This window comes from Triturus cristatus, chromosome 5_2, assembly GCF_964204655.1.
Source record: "Triturus cristatus chromosome 5_2, aTriCri1.1, whole genome shotgun sequence".
NCBI classification, from domain to species: domain Eukaryota; kingdom Metazoa; phylum Chordata; class Amphibia; order Caudata; family Salamandridae; genus Triturus; species Triturus cristatus.
In genome coordinates, this window is record NC_140588.1 from 778063528 (window position 1) to 778070768 (window position 7241).

Here is a 7241-nt window from a genome sequence, read left to right on the forward strand (position 1 = left end):
TCCCAGGTGTTGTGGGATTTGTCAGGCGAGGAGATAGGACTCATAAAGGGGGTTGAACCAGTGTGCATACATGTTAAACCTAATGCTGAATTCCCAAGAACCCCACAGTATAATTTGACCCCTGAAACTGAGCCAGGGATTACTCCTGTGATCAATTCCATGATTGAACAAGGCATTTTGAAGGAGATTCTGGGGAGTGCATGTAATTCCCCTATTATGGGCTTGCAGAAGCCTTGTGGCAAATACCGTATTGTCCAGGACCTTCGAAAGATTAACAACATTGTAGTTCCTTGATGTCCTGTGGTACTGAATCCATCAGTGATACTGTTTCAAATCCCGTGCAAAGCTGTGTGGTTTACAGTTATAGACCTCTGTCAGGCCTTTTTCTCGATCCCACTACATGAGGAAGGCCAATTTTTATTCGCTTTCCAGCCGGAAGCTCGTCTTAACATGGTCTCGTATCGTACAGGGGTATATGGAGAGTCCATCTATCTTTAACCAGATCCTGAAAAAGAACCTCGGGTCCCTGGTTTTACCCCATAACTTGATTTTGTTCCAATACATCAATGATGTCTTGATTGCATCGAACACAAGACAGGCTTGTAGGGATCATACTATTGCACTGTTGAATCACTTGGCTGAGAACGGGCATAAGGTGTCCCCGAATAAGCTTCAGTATTGTCTGAATGAGGTATAGTACTTGGGACATCAGATCGAGAGTGGCAAGAGGAAGGTGACCTGAATGGAAGAATAAAATTAGGGATTACACCTAGAAGAAGATGGAATAGGAGGCCTTACGAACTTGTATATATAGAAAGAATAATTAAAGAAAGTCAGAGACCCGCTTAAGAGACTTTTGTGTTTCCTGCTTTGTTCGAGTAGAAGCTAACCAAAAATAGAGACTCTGTGGCTGCTGTATTTCCACTCTAGTTGAAGCTGAAATTGTTAGAATTGACCTTGGAAATCCAAACCATAGGTGCAGATGTGTTATAGGCACACTCATAACTATTGTAGTGGTAGTGATATTAGTACTAATAGTCGCATTAGATCATAGTTTTCCAGAAGAGGGATGAAAGGATGTTTCTCCTGAGCTGGCTGCCCCTGGGCCAGGGGTTCCAAAAAGAGGAACCCTAGGACCAACTGACGATTCTGCTGCTAAGGGAGAGCAACATCTCCACGTTGATTTATTGAAGGGCGATTACACCCTTAATGCTTATGCCTGATTGCTGTAACAGTATGTAGACACCATGGAAGCTAGGGATTACCTACTATCACCTACTCGTGACTCATGGCTTTAGTTGTAGTTTGTTTCTTAGTATGTTTTATAAGAAGGGCCATTATGAATACTACTTTTCCAAATATGATGCAGTATCATCTGAAATGCCAGTTTATAAGCATTTGAACAGATATGACACCAAAAGGACTGTAGACATAGTAGGGAGTTATTGTTAGAAGTCAGGCTTCATGTGCAAAAGTGAGACTACATCTCCCAGAAGGTTTAGAGGGAGATGTGGGTTGTGCACTCTCCCACACTGCTGTGGGACTGGTCAGGTGATCGGGAGGATTTAAACCCTCAGCTGCTGTGCCTCAGTGCTTGGCTTTCCTCATTTGGTGTATTGCCCTGCTTCCTGTTTTGGATTATCGTCATCGTGGATTCATGATTCTGTGATACTTTTGCGAGCTGTCAAGAAGACCATTCCTATGTACTGGACTTCCTATCCTTCAGCCTCCCGTAGCGCGAGGACGCGCTGTGACCCCCAGCTGATCCCGCCCCTGTGATTATTGAGGCATCCCCTGTGCTGTTACTTACGTGCTGTTCGCGCTTAGTCTTCCCACAGAACGCTCGCAGTTTCATGGAGCGAGCGGCTTTCCGCTTTTTTTTTTATCGGCAGTAGCAAGTTGTTTTCTTTTTGTTTATCGAGTGCATACCTTAACTCGCTAAACCCTTTCTAGCTGCAACGCGAGTACGCGTTGCTTCCTCACTCAGAGCCGACGCCTGCGGGGACGCCCCGCCCTTCAATTTGGGCTCCGCTTATTGGCGTGGTTCATTCCACCTTTTTTTCTCTGCCCAGAGAACGGGCGTTGTTAATTTCCTAAAAAGGCTGACATTACAAAAACGCGCTACAGTGCGTGTTTCCAGAGCACTGTTTTTTTTTAATTTACCAGCCTGTTTATTTATCCCGCATTTAATTAAAGGCAACATAAGCGCTGGAGCGTGTAATATTTTCATGAGTTAGACATTGTGTGACCCCAATCCCTGGAGTGTCAGCAAGCTCTTCCTGAACTATAATTTGATGCTAAGCAGACGTATGCTTTATTGGGATTCTGTTCTGTAACTCCAACTTTGGATGACAAGAGAATTTCCTCAGCCTTTTTACTTATTTTCAAGAGACCATCTGGTTATCGATCTATCAGTCCTTAAAGACAAGTAAGTGTGGAGGAGTGCACAATTTGTAGTGTTGGTTTAAGCTTTTAGTATATAGTGGTTGTTCAGACATTATTTATTGTCGTCACTGATATATGTTTTGCTGTTTCTTCCACTATAGAAAATTCCGCTTCTTATTGGACTTGAACTTCTCCCTGTTGGCTGTGCGGGGACTTCTCTGGTGGCCCTTCTTGGTCCCTCCGTTTTTTGGGGATATTGGCTCCCTCTAGTGTGTTCTGACTTAGCACTGGGGAGGCTGTATCTCTGGGAAAGGAGGGGAGCTCTCTTCGCTCCCGAGGAACGGGCGCTTCGGCTGAAGGACCCTGTTTTAGGCCAACAGAAAGCCAAGCCCACGATATATATTCCCCTGAGCGAGGACTGAAAGGGTTCTGTCTTAAGCCGGCATGGATGAGGTCATGTCCTCTGAGAATACTGAGACTACTATGAGAGAACTAGCGGTAGTTAATCTTCTAACTGAACTTAAGTTGGTTAAAGGAGAAAATCAACGACTTATCACTGAGATCAATGTTTTGAAAACACAAACAATTAGAAGTCAGGGTGACTGACCATAATCCTAAACACAAACATAGCTACATTCAACCTGCACATTTCCAGGTCCCAACCCCTTCCTCTGTCCCTGCTCCCACAGGGCCAACCACTTCACCTGTTAACGTCACGGTAGTCACTCCTCCCCAGACCCCTCTGACTATGACTGAAAGATTTAGGGAGACAGTAACAAACATGGGGTATTCATGAACCGGTGCCACCTTCAATTCTTATGCCGAGCTGTCTCTTTTCCAGACGATGCAGCAAAGGTTGCTTTTATAATCTCATACCTAAGTGGTAATGCTGCACTTTGGGCGGTGCCGCTTGTCGAGAACGATGACCCTATCTTGTATGATCTGGCTCTGTTTAAAGATAGGATGAGGAGTCTTTTTGCACGACATTCCTACATTCAGGCCAGTGATAATGAGCTATTAAACCTCAAACAAGGATCCAGAGATTTACTAACATATATCACCACCTTTAATCATTTAGTTACCGAGACACACTGGCCTGAAGAAAAGAGAACCTCCCTGTTTTACAGAGGACTCAAAAATTGAACTGAAGGACATTCTCTCTTAGATTGTTGACCCCCCTGAAGAGTGCTCTGCATTTATGGATTTAGTGGTTAAGTTAGATCATCGCCTATCTGAAAGAAAAGGGTAAGAGACCAGAGGAGATTACTCTCGTTTGTTTCTGGCTAGAAGCGAGAAAAAGGAAGCAAAAGATACCAGCGAGCCCATGCAGATATGAGGCATCAGAGGACCACTGTCCACTGAAGAGAAAGAGAAACACAGAAAACTGAACCTTTGCCTGTATTGTGGTAAGGGTGGCCATTTTGCTAAAGAGTGTCCAGTGAAACCTAAGATCGCCCCGAGTATATCGACCAGTCGAACTAGTATGGCGTTGCAGTCGGAAAACTAACTGACTTGGGTAGTACAGAGGTCGCTCCTCCAAGTCCTTCAGATTCACAGGCCTGTAAATTCCTGGCTAATACCATGACCTTTGTACCTAAAAAAATTTCTATCAATGTGGTGTTCCGTCTGCCATCTCAGCTTCGACAAAACATGTCTATTCTCCTCGATTCTGGAGCAACTGGTAACTTTTTGGACATAGCAGTTGCTAGAACCTTGGGACTAGAATTCCAGTTGAAGAAACACCCTGAAAAAGTAAGAGCAGTAGATGGCTCAGAGTTGTCATCAGGCTTGATAAAGTACCAAACCCCTGACATTATCATGATGTGCTTTACGCTCACTCGGAAGTCATTTCATTTGACTTGATTGATACCCCCAACTTTGGAGCCATTCTTGGAGTTCCGTGGCTCCAACAACATAACCCACAAATTAATTGGGTCTCTAGGAGGGTAACGTTACGCTCACCATATTATATGACCCATTGCTACTGAGAAATCACCCATTGGCATACTCCTTTATGTTGTGCCCTTTCCACAACAGACTCCTCTTTGCTGACTACCGAATATAAAATGTTCTCTGAAGTCTTTGATAAAGTCAAAACAATAGCCTTGCCACCTCACAGGTCCTATGATTGTAGAATTGATTAAGTGCCTGCTGCAGATTTACTGGTTAGTAGAGTTTATTCCCTCACAGAACCCGAGACAAAGTACTTATCTGAATACCTACAGGATATGTTAAACAAGGGATTTAGAAGACACTCTACGTCCCCTGTCTCCTCCCCTATCTTTTTCATCCCCAAGAGGGAAGGAGGCTTGAGAGCATGCCTGGACTACCGCGCCCTAAACAAGGTGACCATTAAAAACAAATACCCTCTTGCACTCATCTCCAATTTCTTGGATCAGGTTAGAAAAGCCACCATCTTTACCAAACTTGATCTGAGAGGAGCCTACCATTTAATCAGAGTCAGAGAAGGAGATGAGTGGAAGACGGCTTTTCGCACAAAGTTTGGTCTTTATGAATATTGGGTTATGCCGTTTGGCTTGTGTATTGCACCCGCAGCCTTTCAATTCTTTATAAACGAGATCTTGAGAGAATACCTGGACGTGTTAGTCATCGTCTATATAGACGACATCCTGATTTATTCCCAGAATGAGAAAGACCATGTGGAACACGTGAGTCTGATACTGCGTAAGCTGCAAGAGAATCATCTTTTTGCCAAACTAGATAAATGCCTTTTCCATACCCGCAAAGTGGCCTTTTTGGGATTTGTCATCTCCCCAGAAGAAATACATATGGATCCTGCCAAGGTATCTGCCATCACCAACTGGGCTAGTCCGTCCACTGTAAAAGAGGTACAATCCTTTTTAGGATTTGCAAACTTCTACAGGAGGTTTATTAGTAACCCTGGGCGTAGTGGGCGTTGTGGGGCTACGCGGAGCATCACGGAGTGTGCTCAAATCTATGCGCACCCGCACACTCCGCGTAGCCCCAATACGCGCCGCCCGCCTCCCTCCCGCCCTCATCTTAAAATTACTTAGAAAGTTAAAAATAAAGAAAATTACTTACATGAGCTGCCGCGTCCCGGGGCTCCATCTTCCTGATTCCTCTCTAGCTTCTTCCTCATAAATGCGCATGCGCAGGCGCCCGTGCATGCGCATTTCTCGGGCAAATTAAAAGTGTGAAAAACACAACAACAAAGGAACGATACAACCTACACAGGTACCTGCTTATCTTGTGATATGCGGCACCATAGGGATGTACATTTATCACCCGTAATCAATCGGGGATGCGTCCTACACTCCTGGTAACAACTCAGGGTGTGAGGCAACGCTCTGTCCGTCGTTACCCCGGACTTTCTTCCTAGTTGTTTCCGAGTGTTTTTCACACTTTTAATTTTTGCAGTAGTGTCAGCTCTCGGTCCTGACGAAAGCCACTGTCATATTGTTTAGACACAAGTTGGCTGAAACATGTAGACCACTGAGGACGTGTTCCTATAATGTTTGTGCACACGTATTCCTCCAACTCCTGCGGTTTATTTTGATACCACTAGATATTGAATAAAAATATGTTTCTATTGGTAATCAATTTTAAATCACATTTCTTAGTACACACAATGCACTTAGCTTCACCACACGATTGGCAGCCTTGTTCATTAGGAGATCGTTACCCTCCGTGTTACATCAAAAACATCCATGAGCTCCTCCTTTTTATTGTAAATAAAGGAGTTGTAGCTCTTTAACTGCACCAGGTGTGGTTAAGGGAGGTCCCAGATGATGAAGCATGCCACTTCGGTGGGTGATGGGACGTGGTCCTCTATAGAAGGACTCTTTCATGTCTGAATATGCTGTTTTGTTGTCTTTGTGTTCTAGTTAGACCGTTGTAGACCCGCGGATCCTTTTGTTGATAGAGTGGTAGACATGTTGTCTAAGATGGCTCATTTCATTCCCCTCAAGAAACTGCCCACTGCTATGGATCTTACTGATGCATTTATCCAAAACATTGTCCGTCTTCATGGATTGCCCTCTGTGATGGTCTCAGATAGAGACCCTCAGTTTATATCCAGGTTCTGGCAAGGACTATGTAAGGCTCTCCACATCGATCACCGTCTCTCTACGGCCTTCCATCCACAAACAGCTGGCCAAACAGAGAGAACAAATCAGACTCTCGAGCAGTTCCTAAGATATTTAATCAGCACCATCACAAGTGACTGGGTACAGGCTCTACCTTTGGCCGAGTTTGCTTATAATAACACTCAGCTTCCAAAGTATCGCTCTTTTACTTTACAACAGGATATCATCCCAAATTCCTCCTTTAGGAATTACCCCCTTCTGATTCCTGCACACCAGCTGTTACAGATCATCATACACACCTCCTGTCCATTTGGGAAAAAGCCCAACAAGAATTGCTTGAAGCCAAAGAACATATGAAGGACCAAGCAGACAAACATAGACGACCTGCTCCTAGTTATAAAGAAGGAGAGCAGGTTTGGTTAGCCACCAGACATCTTCGGCTAGTGGGGCCTCATAAGCTACAACCCAGATATCTAGGTCCTTTCAAAATCAGTCAGATTATCAATCCCGTGGCAGTAAAGTTAGATCTCCCACCGGAAATGCAAATACATCCTGTGTTCCATATTTTTCTAGTAAAGCCATACAATCCTCCCTCTTGCGCCAAACCCCCACCTCCTCCCGTTAAAGTTGAAGGAGAACTGGAATACGAAGTCAAACATATAGTGGATTCCCGAAGGCATAGGGGTAGATTGCAGTATCTGATAGATTGGGTGGGATATACTCCTGAGGACAGGACATGGGAACCAGCTGAAAATGTGCATGCACCTTTATTGGTACGAAGATTTCATG